Raw genomic sequence first — 24746 nt, forward strand, 5'->3', positions numbered from 1 at the left:
AAGAAGAATGAATTCTAGTTTGCAACAACATACTTCCTGAATAGTTTTTCATGTTATAAAAATCTGAGTCTGTTTCTTCATATGTAAAATAGTGTTAATAATACTTGGAGGATTTTGTCAAAATTAGTGGTAAAGAACAGAGGGAAGAAATAAAACGGAGTCACTATAGTCAAGCTGCTAAATTACTAAAATCAAGTAGGATGAATTATTCTTCGAAATAATTTTATTCTTGTTTTAACTAGCCTGGGAACCTAAACTTTTGAACTTTCCAGTCCTGCATTAATGTCTGGATATACACCAACCCTCCAGATAACCCTCTGAATACCCACTGAAGGACGAAGGAAAGAATGATCATGTATCTAGATCCCCTGATATCCATTATCCAGACCACCAATCATCTAGAGGATTACCATATTGGACCAAACCAGAGGCTGAGAATGCATAATTGATTCTTCTCAACAATGTACTTTTGACCGTAAGAACTTTTAGCTTTTCTTTCTTCTTCGAAACACTGGGTATGGCCTAGTTGTGTTACCGGTTTACAAACTGTAAGACCCTTGAATAAATCTTTTAAGAAATAAATCAATTATTTCTAGCCAAAGCCTCCAGATTCTTTTCAAATTCGCTTGACAACGGTTACATGTATAAAAGTCTTTACCCAGTATCTGGCACACAGTAGATGCTCAATAAGTAGTGGCTGTCATTCCTGTTGTTATAAGTAATAATAAGAGCAACAGAGACACAATATACTAATTCTGAACTTTTTCTGCCCCTTATTTTCAGGGAGCCAAGCTCCTCTTTCTTGCCCTCCAAGTGGTACAGGCATTAGCTCCTAGTTAGATTCCTGGGAGAGGGAGAAGGCATACCATGCCCTCTCACCCATACTCCAGGAGTGACCAACTCATCTCAATTTGCCCAGGACTGTCCTAGTTTTAGGACTGGAAGTCCCAGTCCCTGCAACTCCCTTAGACCTAGGTAAACTGGGATGGTTGACTGCAAGCTGCAGCAAAGGCTGAGTGAAGTCTCTGGGTCCAAGCGCAGACTCTGGCGGATTCTCAAGTGGGAGCGCCTCAAGATTTATTGAACACCTCTCAGACAGGCACCGTACAAAGCCCTGGAGCACAAAGATAAAAAAAGTCACAATCATCACCATCAACAGGCCACAATAAGCCCTGTAAACAAATCAGTGGAGGACTTACCTCCTAGGACCGCAGTGGGATCACTAATAAATGACGTAGTCATAGTGCACAAACTGCTCATTATGTGCTTGAAAATAACCACAGGAGGCAAGGCTCAGGATGCGAAATAGGAATGTGGCGAGGTTCTAGCCTGATTCTGCCTGTCCTCGTTTTGAACTTCAGTTTTCTTAAACTTGAGAACTATCGTGTGCTTTTAGCATGCTGAGAAACCACTTCGGAATGCTCGTTAAAATAGAGATTCCTGAGTCTGACCCTAGCTTTCGAAGTCAGAAGGGCTAGAGATGGGACCCCAATTCTGCATTTTTACACCCACCCCACACCTGCGACCAATTCTGACGTTGGCCGACTATGCTCCATAGCTTGGGAAGTACTGCTTAATAGGGAGATAATGACCTGCCTCAGCGATAGGTCTGGCGAGCAATTCAAAGCTCTTTGTGAACCTGAGTGTAAACCAATTCTTTGCAAATAATAGTAATCTAAACATCCAAATAATATCAAAAAAATTAAATAATAATAATAGTAAAAGAATTGGAGGACACACTGCAAACGCAGCAGTCTGGGCCGGTACCATCGCCTAGTCCACTCCCGCACAGTTGACAGGACTGTCCCTTTAAGGCCCTTCCACCAACCCCGGCTCACCTCCCGCGGGGCGTGCGGCCGGGCGGGCGGCGCGTGCGTCAAGGTTTTAGAAACTGTCATGTGCTAAACATGGCTGAAATATTTACATGTGTATTACATCATTTTATTTTCTTAAACATTATAAAGTGTGGGTTTTAATTGGAAACAGACATACCAAATCTAGTAATGTGCTCAAGTCCACAAAGGAGTAATTTAGCACTCAAAATCAGATTTTATGTGACCACAAATTACTTTTCTCTAATCAAGATTAACCAATATGTATAGGTTATCCTCATGTTTGTCTACCCCTCTCTGTCTCTCCTTTTCTATTTCTCTACACACACACTCATGCACACAGATATGTTTATTATAGTCACCTGTAATACCAGCGCCAGCCAGACAAGGGCAAGCGGGGCACGCGGGGCCTCGCCTAGACCCAAGAGAGCTGCGGGCGCGCGCAGGCGGCGGAGCGGATCCTGCGAGCGCCCCCATCCCGAAGGTTGCCTCGCTGTTCCGCGGGTAAGTTGTCACCGTGGCTGGGGGCCGGCGGGGCCGGGCATTGTGTCACTGGCGCGCCCCGCTGGCTGTCAGGGGCCCGGGAGGGTCCTTGAGGAGCCCCGGCTGGCCGCCCGGCGTCAGCTTCTCTGCGCCAGCCCTGCTGTCACCCGGCCTCGAGCGCTGTTCTGGTATGGGCCGGACCGGCGCGGTGCCGGGAGGGCGGCCGGGGAGTCTGTGCCGAGGCTGCGGGGAGGACCGGACACCCGGTTTGCGGCCGGGAGCTTAGTGTCCGGGATCCCGGCGCGCCGCCCTGGCCTCGCCAGGTGTGCGGGGTCGCGCTCGCTGCCTGGGATGTTCAGGGTAAAGACCAGAATCGGCGGGTCGCTGGAGAGGAGGTAAGCAGAGGTCTTCCTTTTTATTACTATTATTATTTTCCCCGCCAGCCGACTAAAGCTGCGGGTCCCGCTCGGGGGCAGGGTTGGCTTAGAGACTGTGGATTTCCTGAGGAAACCCTGCAGGTCGTGTATGTGAGCACCAGAGCTTTCTGCAGCCTCCGTGTTTCGTCTGGTCTTTAATCGCAAAAACTTTTCTTATTATCCGGGCTGAGACTCACCGAAACCGTTTCCTGTTTATATATGCAGACTTTGTTTTACTCCTGCTTTTTAGAGACTCCAAATATTAGTGTAGGTCTGACCCTTCTGCAGGGTTGTGGCCGTGGGGCTGCTTAAGTGGAAAAAGTTACCTGTAAAGAGATGAGGAGGGGGAGGTGGTTTGGGGGACCGTAAAACCTAGGAGGAAAAGAGGCGTCAAAATCAAGTCTTTGGCTGGTTTGAGGGAAGAGGCCTAAAGCTGCTGTTCCCACAGAATGTTCTCTTCGAGGCAGGCTGCTCCCTGCTCTTTGTTGCTCTTGCTAACTAGGCTTGTGTGTGCTTTGTACAGAGATGCAATAAAATTACCCAGTTCATTTAAACCTAGGTATTACTTCGATCTGCAGAGGTGGGTACCGTGTCTTTTCATTCTTCACAGTGGTTAATTAAGTTTTTGTTCTTTTTCGTTACTGATTTATAATATATGTATGAAATACACACACACACACCCACCCACCTCCCCACCTTTTCTGTTTTAGGAATTCCACACCCAAATTGTCAGCATCTAGTGCAGGCTAGTAGAGACATGTGCTTGGCATCGAGTTCTGAATTTTCTGGGCTTTTCATTTTTAGCTGGTTGTATATTCAACCAGAAATAAAAATTTTCAGAGTTGGGGAATGTGTGTATTTACCTTCTCCTCAGTAAAGGAGGTATTTAATAAAGCAACAATAATAGCAGTAATAGGGGAAAGTTCTCCAGGGCTTACTATGTACCAAGCTTTGTGCCAAGGACTTTACTTTCTTGACCTCATTTAATAAACAACAAACTTTTCTGGTAGATATTATTATTCCTATTTTTTCACTTGAGACCAAAGCCAAACAAATAACTCGCCCAAGGTCACAAAGACAGCTTTTGGTGGAGCTGTGTTCACTACAAGATTAAACTGTTAGTTTCTAGTTTGCTTACCTTTTAGTAAAACTGGAGTCTTTCTAGAACCTTCTCAAAGCACTACTTCTTCAGGCTTTTGCTCAGATCCTGATCACCCTTAACTCTTTCTCCAAGGTACACATTTATGGTATGTTTGCACAACATTCATTTGTTCATTCTTTCATTCAGTATTCACAAGTGTTTATGTGACACAGAATGTATGCCAGGAACTGTGTTAGGTATTGGGGAGACTGCAGTGAATAAGACAGAACCCAGCCAATACCCTCATGGAGTTCACAGTCTTTAAGTCAATTTTATTTTGGTTTTATGTTGTTAATTTTCATTAGTGGCCACTTGCTGCTTAAGGAACTTCTACCCAATGAGTTAAGTAGAGGACAATACTGGATGAAGCCTGATAGATAGGACTTCTCTCCACAGAACAATTTTTTGGATACTGTAGTAGAAGTGGCATATGAAACAAATCCTCACCTATCACTAGACTGGAACAGGTTCCTGGGTGTTTTGAGTAGGGCCTGTCCCCACCTTTGCCCTGCAGTGTTTCCACCCTAAGCACAAACCCACTGAAATGGCAGAGTTCAACTTTTTTGCTGAGGCTTTCCTTCTCCTTGCCCAGAATTTGGGCAGATAGGAAGAAGAGGAAGAAAGGTAGAAAAAGGTGTTACAAATGCAGGTTGGCCGATGAAGAGACCTCTGCACTTTGTCTGATTTCCTGGCAGGTCTCCGTCTCGTGGTGTTTGAACGTGTGCTCTTATGTAATGGTGCATCTCCTGGCAGGGGATTTCCTCCTTTGCTGTTGCTGGGGCAGCAGTTCCTACAGCTGCCTTCCCCCTGTACACACACACACATGCGCCCTCCAAAGGTAGTAATTCTTTTGGCTTCTTTAACTATTTATTTCAGTTTTTTTTGCTATTAAGCATCATTTCACTTATGTGCTTTTCCACAGTTAAATAAAAACTTGCCTTATGTTTTAAATCTTTGCTTGTGTTCTTTTTTTCATATCCTTAGCTCCTCTGACAACCAGGTAACTACTGATATCTGTTTGTGGGCTCAGAAGTGAATTGGGAAGAATATCTTTAGCAGAACCTCTTACAGGCAGAGAAGGAAGGTCAGAGAGCACATGTGCTTGTCTTTTCCCTCTAGTTCCCCATTTACCAAGGGACAGCAACAGAGCTATAATGCCCACTTAGAGGTGTGAAATGCCTACTTGGAGGCCTGAATATCAGTAGATTCACTGGGCAGAGTTGTGCAGTTACCATGCATGAAGCATTTTACTGAGCTCCTGAACTGTCTTGTGATCTTGTAGTTGAAGCTGACAAGCAGTATTCATTTTCCCTCTTCTATCTGCTTGGGCAGTAGGGATGTCTTATATAGGGGGCATTCCCTCAAGCAGTAGAAGAAAAATGAGAATGATTAGAGGAAGAAAACCCAGTGACTTTTTTTTTTTTTTTTTTTTTAATACTTTGAAAGCAAATATTGCTCTGTGCATACTTGAGTGCTGGGGATTAAGACTTGGGTTAAGGTTAAGCACTGGGACAAATGCATACATGATAACAGAGACTCTTTACCTTCATTTCTCCTCAAGATGGCTTCAGTTTAGGGGACACCCACATATCCCCCTGTAGTGAGACTTTTTTTAATGGAATGGTTTTTAAAACATAATATTCTTAAATTATGTTGCCACATTGCAGGAAACTTGGAAACTAGAGCAGTGAGAAATAATGCCTGAGTGTGGGAGTTCTATTTCCATATTGGTGAGAGTGAAGGATGCAGCTTAAGATTGGGGCTTCGGGTTTTGTGATGAGTATTTAAAGCTGCTAACAGCAGTGGACCTGAGACTAGTAAAGCAATTTCAGGACAGCGTTGGGGTGACTATCCTTGAACATCAAGATCTGTTCACTCCCACCCTGGCTTAGATTCAAGGTAACAGCCATTGTTCTCTGGGATGATTGTAAGTTTGTATCTTTGTGTAAAAACCTCTATCTGAAAAGGTAGAGGTGCTGAGGAAAGAGTTACCTCTTACAAGGCTTAGGTTTTAGCGGCAGAGCCTGCCAGGCATCTGTGGATGTTTCCTTTTTCTTGTGCTCACTTATTTCTGTGATGATGTCCTTTTTCTTTCCCTTTTAGTTTTTTGGTCTAGAAACCAGCAGGTTTCCTTCTATTCTCTCTCTCATCCTCTGGTTCTTACTTGAGTGTGGAAGGCTCCACTCTGCTGGTAGACCTTGCAGTGGCACCAAGCTGGGTCACTTCAGCCATGAAAGGCCACCTGTGCTATTGTCAGGGCTAGGGGACAGTTGAGTCCCTGTGAAGGTATTGGTATAGCAACAGCAGAAAATGCAACTGTAGTGAGAACTAAATGGGTTTCACAGACTCTGGTGTTGCCTGTGATGTATTCTCCCTTCCTGGCTCTTACATCTCAAAAAAGGAAAATAGCCACCCTTGAAACATATGAAAGCTGCATGCCAAGAATCAGAAACAGGATATTATGGAAGCATTTTTCTCAAGCAGAAACAGATGTAGTTCCCTGTTACTGTCACCAGTGTTAATAGATCCTTAAAATTACCTGATAGCTATGTGCCCTTAAATGTGCTACCACTTCCCACACACATATACAAGTGTGATCCTTTTTTTTTGGGGGGGGGGGGCAAGGCCCCTTTCTTTGATTTGGGGAAGTTAGCCTGGGATTCCTGATGACAGTAAGTAGGTTCTCAGTGGGTTTGCAGTTGGCAGAGTTGGTGACTGACAATTTTTTTATTACTCAGAAGAGGATCTTTTGTGGTGAAAAATGAAATGATTCAGGATTCTATTCTCTTGTAGTTAGAGACAGGACACAAAACCCCATGAGAAGAGGCAGAAATAGGGACTTTTTCCTAGTTCCGCCTTTTCTTACCATCCTTTCTTAAGGAGAAATGTGTAATCTTTTCAAGTCTAGCCTCCTGCCAGCAGTGACTTGCCTTCACCTACAAAAGTTTATGATCAGAGCGTGGAATTGCTCTATGTGTAGGCTCTCTTTGCTGAAATTTTGGTTAGACTAGGCTTTGGCTTCTGACAAAGCCAGTAAAATGAAACTGGCTTCTGGGAATGGGATAGGAGTGTTTATTCCATTCTTCCTTCTTTGGGCTGTTCTCATTTGATCTCAGTGAACTAAGTGGGTGGAAGTTTAAAAAAGGGAATTTGAAAAAGAGAACAAGGTGGTTTTGCTTATTTTGCATTTTAAATTGTAGCGAGGCAAACTGAGGGAAGATAAGAGGTTTGTTTTTTAAGCATCAGCAAACATGATATTACAGAAAGCTTGGAAAATAAAGGATAAAAATACCATCCTAATACAAACATCATTTCCATGTATTCCATTTTTTCTTTTAATTAGAAATCCCAGTACGTTCAATTTTATATTTTTTTTCACCTAGGATTATACCATAAACATTTCCTTTTTATGACATATTGCCATTTGTAATTATTTTTAATGGCTTTATAATAGTCCAGCAAATAGATGTGATTTAAATATCTTCATTTATACAACTAGATTATTTCAAAGTTTGCTTAAGGAGATTTTTTCAGAGGGGTGATTTTATTTTGCCATATATGTATTTTTTTTTTAAACAGCTTTATTGAGAGATAATTTATGTGTCATAAAATTCACACATTTAAAGTGTACAATTCAATGGGTTTTAGTGTATTTACAAAGTTGTATAACCATCACCATAATCTAATTTTAGAACATTTTTATCACCCCCAAAAGAAACCTCATTAGCAGTCACCCCTGTTCCTCTGCAGTGCCCCCAGCCTATAGTTATCACTAGCTAATCTACTTTCTCTGTAGTTTACCTATTTGGACATTTCATATAAACAGAATCATACAATATATGGTCTTTAGTAATTGACTTCTTTCACTTGGTGTAGTGTTGTTGAGGTTTACCTGTGTTGTAGCATGTAGCAGTACTTCATTCTACTTTATTGCTAAATAATCTGTTGTATAGATATGCCACCTTTAGTTTATAAACATTTGGGTGGTTTGTTTTTTTGGTTGTTAGGAATTCTGTTGCTATGAACATCCATGAATAAGGCTTTGTGTGGACATATATTTTTTTTCTCCTCAGGGAGATATTTTAAAAGCTGCATCAATATTTCTACTTTGTAGTTACCATTCTACTTTGTTGTGCAGTTTGGGGAAGAACAGTGTTATAGCAAAATCTCTTGATCTTATGATGTTGAGGATATTGCATTGAATTAAGGTGTTCTACGCACACACACACACACAGAATCATGTATTTATGAAGTTTGAATTCTCCAGTAGTATCGTTTCCAAATCTTTGCTGCAGAACATTAAACAGTAGTAAGAGTTGACAGATTCAGTAGTACTTATATTCAGTGCACATGTACTGCTGCTTTTTATTTTTTTTTGAAAGAGGGTTTTCAGCCTGAAGCCTCAGTTCTAAATTGTGTCATTGTGTTTTATGGAGAGAACTTTACCAAGAACCCCACAGAGCCTTCCTTATCAAATGTAATTTATAGTTCCCAGAAGCATTTCCTTATGAAAAATTCCATGCCAGGGTTTGTACCACCTGCTTGCAGGCTTCTGCTAGGCTGGGAAGTGGAATGCTTACTGAATAGAGAGCCAACCAGCGAGATAGTGAAGAGAGCTCTTACTGATAGACCTTACTTGCACCCAAGGTTAAAAATACAGATCATGCCCGACACAGAGAGGAACAGATGGTGCTGCTGAGAGTGTTATTTCCTCTACAGAATCTACTCCTGGATGGTTTTACATCATACCAGCCATATTACAGAAAGAATGCAATAGCTAGTCTTGCTTCCTCTGCTCCTAGATCTCTACCAAAAGCTCTTGAGAGCGTGCATGTGCAGGCCATCTAATTATATGAGACTCAAGACGGTTCCACCCCAAAGAAACATGTGGACACCGGGCATATGCCCTTTGTCCAACAAGCAGAACAAAAACCAGGAACTTGAATTATTTTCTGCTATACCTGTATTAGGTTCTGTACCTGGAGCCAAGCCCAAGGATCAGTCTTTCCAGAAAGTTCCCTCGGGTGTGTGTGTGTGTAAATGTGTGTGATGTAGGTATAACTTCCCTGCCACAATTCATTGCCAAAAGTTTTGGATTTGGAGTGGGCTCTGCCTCTTAATGCAAATTCTTTTCCCAAGTCCTAAGAGTCTCAAAAGACTGAATGAAGTTAGAAGACTCTTATCTGAAGATTTGAATTCTTAACTCTAATATTCAGATGTTACCACAAAACTCTTTGCACAGCAAACTAAGTGTGTGCTGAGAGAAACACTGTAGGCTCATGAGATGCTGGAGTTGGAAGGATGAGACTTTGGGGATCGTCTCATTCTACCTCCTCGCTTCATAGAAAGGAAAATGGGAAATGGATGTGCAGAGCTGACTTTCTGAGTAATGGGGCCAGGGGAGAAGCCAGGGTTCCTGATTCCTAGTCTAGTGCATTTTCCACCCCGGTGTCTTCAACTTCTCTCATGGGCCTGTCCCAGAAAAGGGAATTGGGAGCCCATCAAGATGTGTGATTCATATTGTTAGGAACAAATTCATGCCTCTTCTGTGATTACAGTTTTGAATCTAATAGTGAAATCACATAGGGGAATGAGTCATTAAAGGTAGAACTGTTCTTAAAATGGGCGCTGTTTTTCTTAAGTTGAGCGTGCTTAACTATTTTATCTCTGTTCTGTGCTTCTTTGCATTTCAAAAACAGCATCTGACTCTAGGCCAGTTGGATGTGTTCCCTGAGTCATTTTCCCCTTTGGATTCTCCTTGCCTAGGTAGGAGAGTGGCTGGAGCTGGTGGCATCCTAGGTGTAGTAGAACTGCCCAATAATTGGGAGCATGCAGTTGAAGACTGATGCTTCCTCCCTCTGACCCCATTAGCAGACCAGAACCCTTCACAACTGTGGTTCTGATTTCCTCAGGTTTATTTTATGTGGGATCAGCCACCCATCCAAATGCAGTGTGAACATACACCTCTGTCTCTCTAATCAGCCAGGAAGGAAATAGGCTGCCTGGGTTGAGGTCATATATGCTGCCTTTTCTCATCCTGAAAACCATTGAGCAGTTTCGTGTTCACTGGGTGCTGCTATTTTAGTTGGCATGCTCAAGATATTTCTAGAGAATTAACAAATTGTATGTTGGCTGGTCCACCTTTATCAATCCTCGATTCCTGTCCTCCTCCAGGTAGAAACTCTGCCATGGGAAGGCCACCTACCTCCTCATTTTAGTCCTGTGGGGATTTTGCCTGTTACGCAGCAGTATGACAAGAAGAACAGGCTCTGGGTTTCATAAGAGTTCATTAGTCCATCTTTTTTTCCCCTTTACATGCACCTTCAAGTCGTAATAATTTGTGAGCTGATAATCTCTTTGGGCTGTGACGTCAGGCTGGTGGGAGGTGGTTATGATTGCTGCAGAAACTGAAAGGAAGTAAATCTAGTCATTTGTTTGCTAAGTATTTAGTGAATACCTGTGGTCTGTGCTAGTAGGTATACAGTTATAAGCAAGGAGCAAAATGGACATGATACTTGCCCTCATGGAGTTATCAATTTGGGAGAACATCCGTAGATTGCTTAATTTGAGGGTAGTAGTAAAGAAATCTGTTGTGTAAAGTGGACTTTCAGCTTGACTATTCTGAAGAAGCTACTGACTTTTTCAATGACGTCTGTGCCCCCAAACCAATAATCACCCTGGCAAGGAGGAAAGCTTGAAAAATATCCTTATAGAATTCCTCCTGGCCTCCCAAGCAAGAAAGCAAATTGCTTTTCACTGCAGAGTGAGCTAGGTCTAGGAGTTTGGTCTGGTGTGAGGATTTCTTTTTTTGGGCTTTACTTAACCAATCAGCTTTTAATGTGGGAACATTTTCTGATTCTCAAATAACTTTTTTTTTTAAATATTAAGAAAGAAAAGCAAATGTGGGTTTAACAGAGATAAATTGGGAAAAGAGAAATAGGATCAGTGGTGTGACTTCCTTAGGGAATCTTTTTTCTCCTGTCTTCCCCAAGCCTCAAATTTAGGTGTAAATGTTGATATGAGAAGTCTCTTTTCCTGGCATATCTGTGGCTTTATAACCTGCCGGGGGCAGTAAAGGACCTAATACAATACTGGCAATAATAAGGCTCCCAATAAACGTACATCCCCATTTAATTTACCTCTGTGGGTAGCCAGCCATCTCTTTGTAGGCCCAGTTTGCAGGCTGAAATTGGAAGTTCCCGGAGGTTAGTGACTGTCTTGTCCACTCCTTTGTACTCAGCTCCTGTATTAATTTGTTGATTTATAAGTGATTGACATGGTGTAGAGGATTAAAGTAAAAAGGGTAAGAGGGCACGGTGACCTTGAAGCCATGAGCCTTGATGACAAGGAATCAGTGGTATTAATGAAATTCTAAAAAGAGACATTTGGAGGGTGGCCTGGTCTGACTGAAAAACAAATATAAACTAGGTGATAAAATGCTGTTAAATTTCACCAAGTTCACTGTGACTGGTGTCAGGAAAAGATGACAGCTCAGGAACCATGCAGGTGGGAGGAGGTGAAGGAAAGAGAGGATATTGGAGGTTGTCCAGAATATTTTAGCAAGGCCAGTCAAAAACAAACTACAGGACCCTTTAAGAATTTTAATCTAACCAGAGAGTACCTTTGCTAATTATCAGGTGCAAGTCTTTGTTTCTAGAATGGTGTCATTCTTTTAGAAGCCTCAGGAGGCATCAGTCACATCCTAAATCTAATTTACACATTTGGATTTTGGTTCAGCCTCATTTATACATACACAAACACTTTTTTTTTTTTTAGCATCCACTGTGACTTCAGTTGCATGCAGTGAAGTAGTTAACACAGGGTGGCTTGTTTCTGTTTGTTCTCCAGAGGTGAGCTCTTTTGGGAGTGGTTCTATTACTTCTGGAATTGCAAAATATAATTATGTGGGTCCTCTCCTTTAGGGTCTGTGTATGTGTTTGAAAATTCACATCTTTGAAAAAAGGGCTGTTCTCTACAAATGCTGACTGCTTTTCTTGGGATATATGTGAGCAATAGTAGAGTGAATAGATTTCAGAGCCTTTGGTGTTGATAAAAGTTTCTGTGAATAACAGAAGGTTGGTATTTTTCAAGGGATGTGTCTGAACGCATTTATTAATTGAAGAAATATTTATTGAATGCTCTTTACCATGTAATCATCTCCCCACAGGGGTTCTTTGCAGCACACAGTCTAACAAATGTTTTGAATTATTCTCCAGTGTTTTGGTTATTCTCTTTTACCTTCAGAGATTTCAAGCCCCTTAAGGACGGAAAGGGCTGGTTTAAGTTGCCTCTGTGTTTTCTCTGCAAGCTGGGTATCCATATTAATAGCAATAAAATTGCTTCATTTTACAAAGTGCTTTCACATAAGACATCAGGTAATTCTGTGACGAAGGTTTTAGTCCCATTTTACAAATGGGAAAGCCAAGGCCTTTGATAACCTAAGTAGGCATGTAGCAGCCACTGTATATGTAAATAGTAACGCTGAGTCAGCTGGGGTTAAGGGTGTATCAAACGTTGGTATCCCATTCAGGGAAATAGGAAACCTCTTGGAATTGCAGACTGGATAAATTTTAACTTGCTCATGAAAAATAATATAACAGCCCCTTTTCTGTTCCTCCTCCCCTGCCCTGTCTCAGCATAGGCACTCTCAAGGTCAGTATGTTTTTGTGTACTAATGGGACAAACAAGAATGCAAAGGGGTACTTAATTCGAAAGGGCAACTTTCATCTAAGGAAAAAACATTCCCATATAGCCCAAGGAAGGGGCTTTTGTTTTATTTTTTGGAGGAGGGGGAGGCCATAGGGACAAAACCCTGGTGTCTAGAGATCCATGCAGTTTTCAGGTTATTAGAGGGTCCAGTTGGGGGTACGCCAGAGCAGAAATTCTGAGTTCTTTGGGTTCTAGGGGTTCTGTGATTGGGATTTTGAGCGGCGCCGCAAACTTACTCTGTATCAGGCATTGTTGCATCTTTGTTCTTTCTGCCGGTTATGTTCTGACTCCAGGCAGCAAGGATGGGATCAAGGTCTCCCTGACATGCCTCATGCTATTTCCAGAGTGGGGTTGTCTTGGCCTCAGAACTCAAGAGGGTTCCTGAAGGAGTGTCTCCTTTTTTTTGCTGACCTAGGGACCCAGAGACTCTTATAAACAAGGCTCAACCTTTTCTCCCCCATTGCCTGCCCTTGTTTCAGAGGCAGAAGATGAGCCTGTGTGGGCAGTCAGGAGGGTACAGGTGAAGGTGCTGCCTCACCTATGATAGCTTAGATTGGAGGAAACATAAAGCAGTGCTAATGTTACTGGGACAGGGTGTCCTTGGCCAGCCCTGTCTGTTTTTTCCATTTGGTTGGGAAAGTGAAGGAGTAAGACTGGCTATAGGCCAGGCATAGTTTCCCTCTTGCCTGTCGCTAATGAAAACGGATGATTGTTTGAAGAAGGGGTTACTGAGTGGGAGGCAGTGAAGAGTAGGGGGCCTTGGAATCGGATTGACCGTGTTTTCAATCTTAGCTCAGCCACTTACCAGCCGTATGACTTTGAGTAAATTTAACCTCTGATCCTCAGTTTTATCATTTGTGAAATGGAGATGATAATGTCAACACTATGTATGTCTAAAAGAGTAGTTACCAAAATATCGAGTACCTGGGGTGGAGAATTCTGGGGTGAGGAAGAATACAGGAAACTAACTTCTTAAACTTTCTTTTTGTATCATTTGAATATTCCATTGGTATATCTAACTTAAATAATTACAATTACATTTAAAAGTATTCCCTCATGGGATTATTATGAAAATCAAATAAAATATGATATTTAAAACACTAGGTGCAGTGCCTGACAACCAAAAGATATTAAAATGGCAGTTTATTTGGGGAAGAAGTGATAATAATTACTAGTCAACCCTTGCTCTTGTATTGTTAGATTTTATGTCTGGTTTGTGTGGTTTCGGATTAGTCCCTTTGTTAAGCCCAGCTTCTTCAACTTAAAATGGGAGTTAATAATAGTATCTACTACATATAGAGAGTTTGGAGGAGACATAATCTGGCACATAGTAATTGCTTGGTAAGTGTTAACTGTTATCAGCATTGACCAGGGTTGTGAATATAAAAAGCACTGTGAGTATAGGATTATTGAGGTTCAGTTTGTTGGTGGCTGAGCAAGGGGAAGAGGCCAGCTTAGGACCAGGTCCTTTCTCTGCTTTCCAAGGTGGATGGACTACATCCAGAATGACAAGGGGAGGGGTTTGTCTCTATCACAAGCCACATCCTCCTGGCTTGGCAGGTGATAGGCTCCTTACCACTGCCCTTGTAGGTCAAGTCTCTCAACTCCTTCAGATCTTGTCTTCTGTGTTAAACTGCCCTGCTGCTGGAGTCTACACTGACATTCTCACAGCCCTGAGTCTGCTCATCTCTCCCTCTTTCATTCTGGAAGGCCTGCACAAGGATGGGCTTAGATTCTCTAAGGGAAGGCATCTTTTCACACCACTTTGGTACTGCCCATAACTTCCCACCTGCTCAGTAATATCTGCCTGATCGTGGGAATGAATGGTTGAGTCGAAGCCAAAGTTGGTGGGAAATAGGTTTTGAGCTTTGCTGTGGGCTCCTGTTCTGTATATTCACATTTTTAGAGGAAAAATCTGAGTGATTTCTGCCCAATATTGTTTCCAAAGAGTGAGAGATTCTCATCCTCAAACTCAGTTGTGGGGCCAGAGCTGATCATGCCCCACCCAGTTCCTCACCTTGGGTTTTTATAGTATACTTTTCACCCTTGCCCTTTCAGTTCTCTATCAGACATTACCACATTTGCCTTGTTCCCTTCACATAGGTCATGAAATACTTACAGTTGATGAAAATTATAGGCATTGCAATGTCAAAAGTTTTACCAATCTAAGTTTGCCTAGTGGACTGGATGGAGTGTGCATATTTGTATAGAGTTTTGCACTTGATAGTTTTGTATTGTTCTTATGTGTTTCACATACACCTTTTCCCAAATTTGCATTTAGTGGTGGCTGGCAAATCTTTAGTCCATTTTTTCTTTGGACTATATCCTTGCTGTAGGTACTGGGTTCACATTTTATAATTCCCATCAGAATCTGAAGGGTATGAGGAGGCTGCTATTGAAGCACTCACTTTTCAATGCTTAATACCAGTCAAGTCACTGTACCTCTTGACAATTCTGCTCTGACTCCCAGCTGGTTTCTTTTATTTATGGCATTAAAGTGCTTCCTGTTGGCTTGGCAAAAGAAAGATCCTTGGAGGACCTTGAAGACCTCATGGAAAGGATCGTCTTACACTTAGCTAACTGCAAAATAAGACTTTTCAGTGGAGAACCTTTCCCCGTCCAAAGCTCCTCTAAAATACAGTTGTTCAGGCTGTTTATTGTGTTTTGTAGTATTTATCTGGTTTTTGAAGATAGACTTGCTTGCTTAAAATCCGATTATAAGGGTGATGCCTAGAAGTTTTAGAGGAGATACTTATAAAAGAACTGAGCTGTGGGTTTATTTCAGGTCTAATCATGAACGTGCAAGAGGAATGGCACACTGCCTTGGAGCTGTCATTTAGGATGCCACCTTTTGGGAAACATATTGTTGGCAGTCCCTGGCCTATGGGAGGTTGTGCCTGGGCCTTATCAGAAATGGACCAGATGGTATGTCTGGTAAAACTGGCAGATGTTCTTACTGTCATAGTTAACTTAAAAATTTTTACATATAATTGTAGAATTATGGGAATCTTCCTTTTGGGGTATTAGTGCTACCCCTGACTTACAGAGGCCTTTATTTTTCCCTTGCTTCTGGCTAGAATTGACTTTCAACTCTGTGTCTTCACATTTCCTCTGGTTACTTTCTTCATCAAATGTGTCATTTGTAGTATTTGTAGGGAGGTACAAAGTAACCATTCTTTAGTGTAATTTGAAGGTTGCTGATGGGACCACTGTGCCTAGAATATGCCTGCCACACAGATAACATTGGTGATGAAAATGTTCATCATTTGTTACTCCTATGGATTAAGACATTTGAATGTCTTAGGTATGATACCTAGAAAGAATGACTGTCGTGGTTACATTGCCCAGAAAAGAAGAAAAACCCTGTGGGGAGTGGGGCAAGGCAAGAAGTATTGAGTGCATGCTCTGTGCCAGGCATTGTGCTAGGTGCTGTACTTAGGTAGGCTTATCTTCACTGTATAGATCAGAAAACCAAGTAATTTGCTGAGCTAGAACCAAGGTTGGAGTAATTCCAAAGCCTGTGTTTTTTTCATAGCAAATAAAACGTGCGGATTAGGAAGTTGAGATGAGGATGTGGTGGGGAAGGAGACAAGACAAACGCCTGGAGAGAGGAGAGCAGGACGGGTGGGAGCTGCAGTGTAGGAATAATAGGGAGTGAATGGTCCTGGGAAGGGTGTGGAAAGAGGAGGTTGGTTAGCAAAAATAAACTGAAGTAGAAAAAAATGGTTGGGCTATAACTCAGAGGGGGTTGCATTGTTGGTGTGATGGCAACTCTTCCCTGAAAGAAGCTCCGTGGGGTTTATTTGGGGCCAGATAGCCTCTGTATTGAGGCAGGTGGCACTTGGGCCCTGCAGGAAGCCTTTTAATCAGTTGCATTTATAGACTGGCTTATACTCTACTGAAAGGCAACTCCCATTTTAGTTAGCAAAGGCAGCATTATCTGCCTTTGAAACACCGCATTTATAGATCCCCATTTGGCCCAGCGGTAGAGGCTGGTTAATGCCCTGTTATATTACCGTGTCTCCCTGCTTGCTGCCTCAGAGGTTGTACAGGGACAGTTCCCTCTAAATGACCCAGGCTGCTCGCCTTCCTGCAGATGTTCCTTTTCCTCTCAGGGATGAGTTGGAGTCAGGACTGCAAAAGGTAGTAGCCTTCTTGTCTCTGTGTTTAAGGTAGCCAGGAATTTCCTAGAATGATGATTCTGATTTGTTCCCACTTTCTTGCCACAAGGCTGGGGTTGCTTTTACAGCATGGCCAACCCTACATTCAGTCCAATTCAACATTGATTTATTGACACATGCTAGTATGTGTGGGAGGATGGTATACAAAGATGACTGAGACGGGTCTCTGACCTAATGAGGTCTGAGATGATGACTAACCAGCTCTAACAGTTGGACTATTTCCTTTTTCTTATAGCAGAAAGTATTCATAAACTTTTAGTTTTGTCTAACTAAAATGATCATTGTGAGAACTGATTGTAGTGATAATGAATATATACTGCTTCGAAAAGTATAAAGCTCTAGATTCATGCAAAATTTTCTTAATATTAAAGATAGATTCATAATAAAAGATAACACATATGGAGTACTTTTTAAATGCAGGCACTGTTCTAAGTGCTTTATATGTATTTACTCTTCACAGCAACTTTGAAGTAGATTGCTTACATTATACCCATTTTACAGTTGTGAAAATTGATGCCAAAAGAGGATAAAAAGCACCTTTTGAGGATGCACAGTGGAACTCTTGGCCACACTATGTGGCCTCTAAAGACCCTGAGGAAGTCAGAGAATACACGGGGTCCCACCTCAAGGGGAGCCAGCATTCAGAACTGACTCTCGGAGACCAGAAAAGGTCAGGGGAAGGTCAGGCTGGTGCTTAAGAAAGCCTTAGAATTTCCGAATAACTTAAGTAATTATTTAAACTGGTTTTAAACTTGAAGCTATCCTTCTTGAATAGTAATGCAGTTGAAATAGATAATTGAAGCCAAGGAGGAAGGACAGAATTGGTGAGCTCACATAAGTAGATGGACACTTATTGACTGACTAACTAGAGAGGCAAAACTTTGAAGTGAGTGCATCTTTATTCAGTTTAAAAACCAGTGCAAAGACCTAGGCAATGTGCTTTGTGTGGGAAGTTTTAAAGAACACACATTTAAAAAAATTCTTCCCCTCTCAGCCTGATGTTGTTGAAGTTTCTATTAAGGATATCTGCATTTGATGATTAATATACAATATATCCATTTTTGGCAGTTATTTTCCAAAGACATCAAGTTCATTTTTTGAGGCAGCTTCTAGCCAGGTGATTGGAGCAAACATTCATTCAGGTCATGAAGAAGGCGATTTCTTCATCTGATGCATGTGGTAAGGCAAAGAGAGCTCTGGGAGTTAATGTCTCTGAATTTGTGTTTCACTTTCAGCAGTATTTTTAGCTTGTGGTGCTTATGACCAAAAGTGATTATCTTTTTCAGTAGCAATTCAGGGGAGTTAGTCATCACCATCTAATGACCTAGTTCTCAAATCTTGCAGTGGCTTCAGAAGTTTCTTTGGATACTCCAAAGCACTGTTTCTCAAAGTGTGCTTTAGAATCACCTAACCCACCCTATACCTTGGGAATCAGTTTCCTTGTGGATGGGGCCCTGGCATCTGAATGTTAAAATACACACACTTCCCTCTGCACTGGTTCTGAAGTAGAGCTGGGAAGCCAAGCCCATGCTGCAGAGTCTAGCTGCAGGCAGCTGTGTGAGCACTCTTTAGAGCTTTCTGTTTTCTTTTTATAATGAATGAGAATTTTGCCTCCTGCTTCATAATATAACCAAGATAAATTTAATATTTAAAGTGAATTACATTATCTGACATGGAATAATTTTAACCTCTACCAAGGTTGTCGTGTGCTTTGGGGTTAGACTGCTTAGTTCGTAATCTTGGCCTCATGAAGTTACTTAAATTCTCTGCCTTGCCTAAAAATGGAGATAGTAATAGTACCTACCTTTTAAGATTATTGTGAGGATTAAATCAGATACTAGATGGAAAATGCTTAAATCCATGCACAGTGAATAAGGAGTCAAGGGCCAGTTAATAATGATGCTAATACTATTATTATCCTGAGGTTTTTTTGTTACTGGAAGTATGACCACTCCAGTTTCAGAATTGAGTCCTACAAAATGAGAAAACACCCCATTCCCCGTTGACACAGCCAGACCACAGGCTTATTAAAAGGACGTTTGCCATCCATAGGAAGTCTAAACAGAACACTGGGAAAATGCTTTGTGATAACAGATGATCTCAGGTCACATTCTAGTTTTATTTCTCTTGAGGACCCTGGTATAGCGAGACTGTTCTCAGGCAGTCAGAATCTGTAACAGGTGGGAGGGAAGTACTTGTTTAGAAAATGTCAGAGGATCCACCAAGTTGTTTTTACCAACTGTTCTTCATTCAATTTGTACTCTCTTTTCCTCATTATTCTTTAATGGTTAGGAAAGAGGGCTCATTGTACTTTTTCTTTGTAAAGGTACATATTTCAAATTTGTTTCCTCCATTAAGTTACTTGTTTAAAAAAAATTTAAGAAATTACGTTATATTTGTTTCTTAAAGAAAGATTAGGAAATACAGGTTACTGGTAGTCATGTGATTTCCCTTCTGGACGTCACCATTGTTCACCTGTTATTTTGCTCCCTTTTTCTAGTATGGTCAAGGACAGCAGAGTGGCCAGCAAGGTGTTAGAGGGAGGGGCCACATTTCTAGGAGCTAAGCTGGCCTTCCTGTGGCTAATAGCCTTATACTGGGCAGCCCTACTTTGGGACAAGCACTTGACAACACCCTTGTCCCCAAATGTCCTCTCTGCTTCAGAGCTGTTCTTATTTCCAGGGCTGCTGAGTACTCAAGCATTTCTGGCCTGGTTCACGTAGATTCTGTTCTTCTGGGTTTGTGCTCATTTTTCACATAGCCAGGTGGTGAGGGATCTTGGGCCTCTTAGCTGTAGGAACTGATACTGGCTCTTAAGGTTGCTACTTCTCTGTCTCATTCCTTCTCACTCAATGCAGCTGGGAAGGCTCTGCCTAGGAGGAAGGCTCATTGGGTAAGGCTTTTTAAATGTAATGTTTCCTCCCCCTTTTCTCTTCCCAAAATAAGAGCTTAAAAACTTTAGTGCAGAACTATTGAATTGTATTTATCATTGTTGTGATGGACAAAGGAATTGTCAGCTCTATCATATGGATCCGCTTCACCCCCTTGCAAATGGGAATTGCAGGAAATCATAACTAGCATAAAAAACTGCGTAGATGGGAAGGATGGAATGTGTAACCCCCACTCCCAGAAACAGGCAGAATGGCCAAGCTCACTGATCTCTACATTTGGTGGTCAGGGAGCCAAAGCATGGCCTGAAGATAATGTCACCATCTGGGAATTGAAACCCGAGTCTTCCTGCTCTCCGATTTCTATGTCACCATCACTCGCCTCTTAGCCCCTTTTTTCCACTCATTAACCAGCCCTTGCCACTTCTTTTTTTCTGTAGGTTTCTGTCAACCACCACCCTGGCCAGACCTCACCATCCTGTTTGGCCTCTCAGGCTACTTTAGTCTCAGCCAGGTTCATCTCCTGTGAACAGTATTCTTGTCTCGAGTGAGACTAGGTAAGAGAATGAAGCCCTGTGTGTGTAGGAGGTAGTATCGCTAGCCCTTCTCATGGTGGCGGGCTCCTTGAGGGTGAGGACCATGTATTCTGGTGCCTCTTACATACTAGGCCTTCAGTAAATGCTTGTTGAATTGGATCAGGTCAGGTTTTCTGCTGAAGAACTTTCATTGGCTCCCCACTACTTACCGATCCAAGGCTGAATTTCTCTGCCTGTTTTTTTATGGCTGTACAAACTGGCCTTACTGTAAGTATTCAGTTGAATGCTTAATACTTTGTGGAACAACCAGAGTGTGCTGTGTGGTAGATACTAGGGAAACTATAAGAATTGTCCCTTGCCCTGAAAGATCTCAAATGGAATTTTTTTTTTTCTGTTCTTCCCTTATTCTTGGTCTCTCCCCTTCCCTTTCCCACCTACCCCTCCAACACCTGAGGCCCCCAATTTATCATGCTTTTATTCAGCCTCTAGCTCCAGAAATTCCCTCTTTCCTTCTTCATACTTATTAGCCCTCAAAGCTATCAGGTCACATCACCCTTTCTTCCTTTTTAAGGCTCACTTTGTCTTGGTTCAGATCCTTTTTTTTCTTTCTTTCCTTTCTTTTCATTTTTTTCTTTTTTATTATTTTGTCCATAACTCACAAGTAGCTGTGTGTTCTTGTTTTCTAATTATTCATACCTTGCACTTTAGCATTTTACTGAACCCACGTGGGATACTGAAATGGATACTCTTGCCTTTTTGTGTCTTGATTGTTTGCTACTTGGGTAATTAGCCTCCCCAACTCCATTGAGAATTTCTGGTGGGGTGGGCCCTGAGCCTTCTGAGCATTTTGCAAGCTATCTGTAGAGGATTATCAAGAAATGATGATATATGGGGTAGACAAAAGTATATATATATATACATATATATATATATATATATACATATAGGGTGGAACTATTGGAGTTGAAAGGTGATCTGACAGTGCTTTAGGAGTGTGGTTCCTTTTGGTTGATCTGGATGGAGCAGAGCCAGGGCTGGAGGCCAGAAGACCATCTAGGAATTTTAGGACTGTGGAAACCAAGACCTGAGAGAATATGGAAAAGACAGGAAGGGTCATTCATGTCTCTAAGAGTTTATTCTGAGATTCTCTTAAAACTCTGGTGGGAAAATCTGTTCCTCCTAGAAGTTAACCAGGGTTCTTGGGGAATTGTGTGTGGTGAGACCAGATGCCTGTGTGGTGAATCCTCCAAAAGGAGGATGTGAAAGGTTCCTGGCTGTGGGGAAGCTTATAGCTTCAGGGAACAATTAAGGAGGCAATGGTGAGCAGACCTGTCAAACTGAAGATTTGATTTATTTGTATTAGTGGCATTTGTATTGATTACTCTGGGAAGTTTGGGGATTTGAATTTATTCTGAAATACAAACATTTTCTGTCTTTGCTTTGTGACTGGTGGGGCTTATAGGCTTATGTTGCATTTTTCCTTTGAATAATAGAGTCTTGCATGAAACTAAAAGCAGTGTCATCTTCTTTTGACTTGGGCAGATTTTTAAGAATTATGCTGAAGTTTTCCCCTATCTATCTCCCTTTTATTTCTCAGACTCATCTAGCACTATGAAATAGGTTAGTGACATCTGTGTGCTGGGACCAGTTTCAGATAGCTACATTCCCTGTAATCCAGTTTAAATCTGTGGGGCACATTTAAACTTACCGATATTCTAGTTGGGAAGGGTGGTTGCAAAGGCAAAGCCATTTAATTGTAGCTTGTATGAAAATAAAACCAGTTCGAATTTTCTTCTCACAAACTTTCTCTGAAATTCCGCTTTAGATTTTTTATTTTTGGCAATTGAGTGTTGGGGTGGCAGCATCATTACTGTTGTGATGGAGGGGTATGATAAGCCAGTGGGTGATTTCTTAGAATCCTGAGCCTTTGAAAAATGCTATTCCTTTTGGAAAGCAATAAGTGCAGAAGCCAGGCTGCTTATCTCAGATTCATACCCTCTTCCCATGCTATTCTCAATTACTAAATATTGTGGCCTCAGTCTGCCTAAAAACATGGTGGCTTAACTTTGCTTAAATGTCTGCAACACTTTGGTAATGAAGTTTAGCCCTTTAATATTGACGATGTTGCTAAAAATGTCGATGTAAGAAACGTCCAAAGCTGTAGAGAATTTTTATGAGTTTATTTGAGCCAAACTGATGACATATGCTGGGAAGCAAAATCTCAACAGATTGAGAAAATGCTCTGGAGAATGGCAGTTTTGTAGCTTATTTTTTAATTAGAATCAAAGGAGGAGATGTAGGGAGGGTTCTATAAAATCCATTGGTGGTAGATTAGGGAGGTGGGAGAAAGCATCACAGGGAAATCTCTAGGATAAAAATTGGATAAAAAGCAAAATGAGGAGACACATACTTCTTTTACATTGGTGGATATAGGATAGCTAATAATTAACATTTACAACACATAGAGATGGTATGCGGGAACAAGATAACAGTGAAGGGTTCTGTGGTCTCCTGCTCTGCTTGTCTTGTACTCTGGTGCTGGGGTTCGTGCCTACAAGGGGGTCTAGAAAAGAAAATTACTCTGATATTTCAAAGTATGTCATCCTTGATGCATAAGAACAACAGACAGAGCTCACTTAAGGTAAAGGTTGACCTTTGCTAAAGGAAGCTATAGGCCTGGGACGTGACTACCCACCATGACCTCCCAGTTAGAAGTTTGTGATCAGAACGTCCTGTGTGGTTACTTTTGGTGTCTCAGTTTGTCAGGCCTGCCATATGGCCCCCTGAGCTTGTCAGGTTTATTGTATAGCTCCCTTTTTGTTCACAATAATAGCAAACACTCAGTAGCAGGTACACTGATTGAGTTGTAAGTTCTTTCTGTCTTGCAGGAAGAAACTCACTAATTCACTTTACATGTGAAGGTCAAGTAGAGGAGGAAGCAGCCCTGCGGTGTAGAGAAATCATCTGCCCAAAGGTTACACTTTAAAGAGGTACTTTGAATGAAGTCGTGTGTTGCTTCTTTTGAGAAGGCTTTTTACTATGGTACAATGGTTCCTCTGGAACTCATAGCAAGATTCTTTTTTATCCTCTCCTGTATTTACAGCTGCTTTTTTGGTAGGGGAGCATTCATCTGTTTTAAAAAGTAGAGAGAGGACACAAGACGTTCTCTCAAACAGTGAGGTTGGGAAATCAGAACTGCATTTTCCTTCCAGGAGGGCAAGTTCTAAAGAGTTGTTGTTTGGGTGGAAGAAAAGGAAGTCAGGCTACAGTGACCTCCCCCTACCCCAACCCCCCTAACTCCTAGTTGAACGCACACACACACCCTCCACCCAGAGAGGTTCCTCATAACAGATATGAAGATGTTTAGGACACAGGGTGCTCATTATGGTCCCATTGTTATACTAGACCAAACATTGCTTTTCAGCCCCCGAGTCAGTCAGTTTTTCTGGAAGGCCACTTTCTTGCCCTGAGTATCCATGAGCTGGTGTTGGCCCTAAAGGCCACAACCAGCCTGTGGCGATTGCACTGGAATGTGGGGTCAGAGGCATCATCTGAGAGCATTTTGGACAGGAAGGATTTCTCATCATTAAGATGTTTTCATCATACCAGTGCTTCAAGGCCTTGGAGCTGAGGTTTGCCAGGCAGGTTCTACATGAATCTGTGCCTCTTTCCGCACAGTTTTAACCAGCTAGCTGGTTGTTGACGTGCATCTTTGTTTTGTTATAGGAAGAGGAGGAATTCTGCTTCGCAGTTGAGTGACTGTGCCTGCTATTCAGGGCTATACTTGGAAAGCTAATGAGCACTTTCTTCCACTCTGCACACATTCTGATCCACAGTGGGTGTCAGGCTGGAGGCTGGGGGATATTGAGGTGACAGTAAGGGCAGCTGTGCCCTGAAGCTCCGAGGGCTTGGCTTCTTGGCTGATGGCCCATCCCGCAAAGCTGGGCCACAGGGAGACCTTTAGCTTCCCTGAAATGACTTCTTCTCCCAACTAGATTAGTGTGACCAGCCGGGGGGCGGGCGGGGTGGGCTTCCTGGGGAAGAGGGTGGGGGAGTCTTAATTAAGCCTGCCTGGTTTGGCAGTAGCTCAGACTTACCTTCTGTTTCTGTGTTGGCCAATAGTTTCCTTCGGCTTTCAGAATGACCCGTCTTTGTTTCCAAGGGGGACCCATTTTTGCTAAGCGCAGAGGGGCGCGCGCACACATGTGCACACGTAGGAGGACTACAACCGGCCTTGAGTACTTGCTGTTTTTGCCTTCAGCCTCCTTTCCAGAAGAGGCAGGTGGCCCCTCTTGTTTTTTCATGAGCTGCTTCTGCCACGTTGGAGTTCCTGGAGATTAATGCTGCTGGACTTCCTCATCTGACACAGGCCTGGTAATGAGCCATTCCTTGGGATGGAGTACAGTGGGGAACAGTGCTGCTGTGGCTGACACTGTCTGAGACTCAGGGCTCAGTGGTCAGATTCTGATTGGGAGATATTTGATGGAACTTTGCTTAGTGAAAAATTAGGAGAGCTGAGCTCTGGTTTAGCCACTAACAAGCCCTGTGTCCCTGGGCAGG

At 42.2% G+C, this 24746-nt stretch overlaps 1 protein-coding gene across 3 annotated transcripts in view; it reads left to right on the top strand.

The window, feature by feature from the left end:
- Positions 1-2208: 2208 nt before the first annotated feature.
- SUSD6 (sushi domain containing 6) overlaps positions 2209-24746 on the top strand; it is an 85341-nt gene continuing 62803 nt past the window's right edge. Inside the window, exons 1-2 of one of the 3 annotated variants that reach the window (XM_025049122.1) lie at positions 2209-2336; positions 23075-23176. The gene's annotated coding sequence lies outside the window, so the exon portion shown is untranslated. Of the gene's footprint in view, positions 2337-23074; positions 23177-24543; positions 24561-24746 lie in introns of those variants that run through there. The other 2 variants (XM_006915161.2, XM_025049123.1) reach the window with 2 other exon arrangements.

This window comes from Pteropus alecto, unplaced genomic scaffold, assembly GCF_000325575.1.
Source record: "Pteropus alecto unplaced genomic scaffold, ASM32557v1 scaffold276, whole genome shotgun sequence".
NCBI lineage: Eukaryota > Metazoa > Chordata > Mammalia > Chiroptera > Pteropodidae > Pteropus > Pteropus alecto.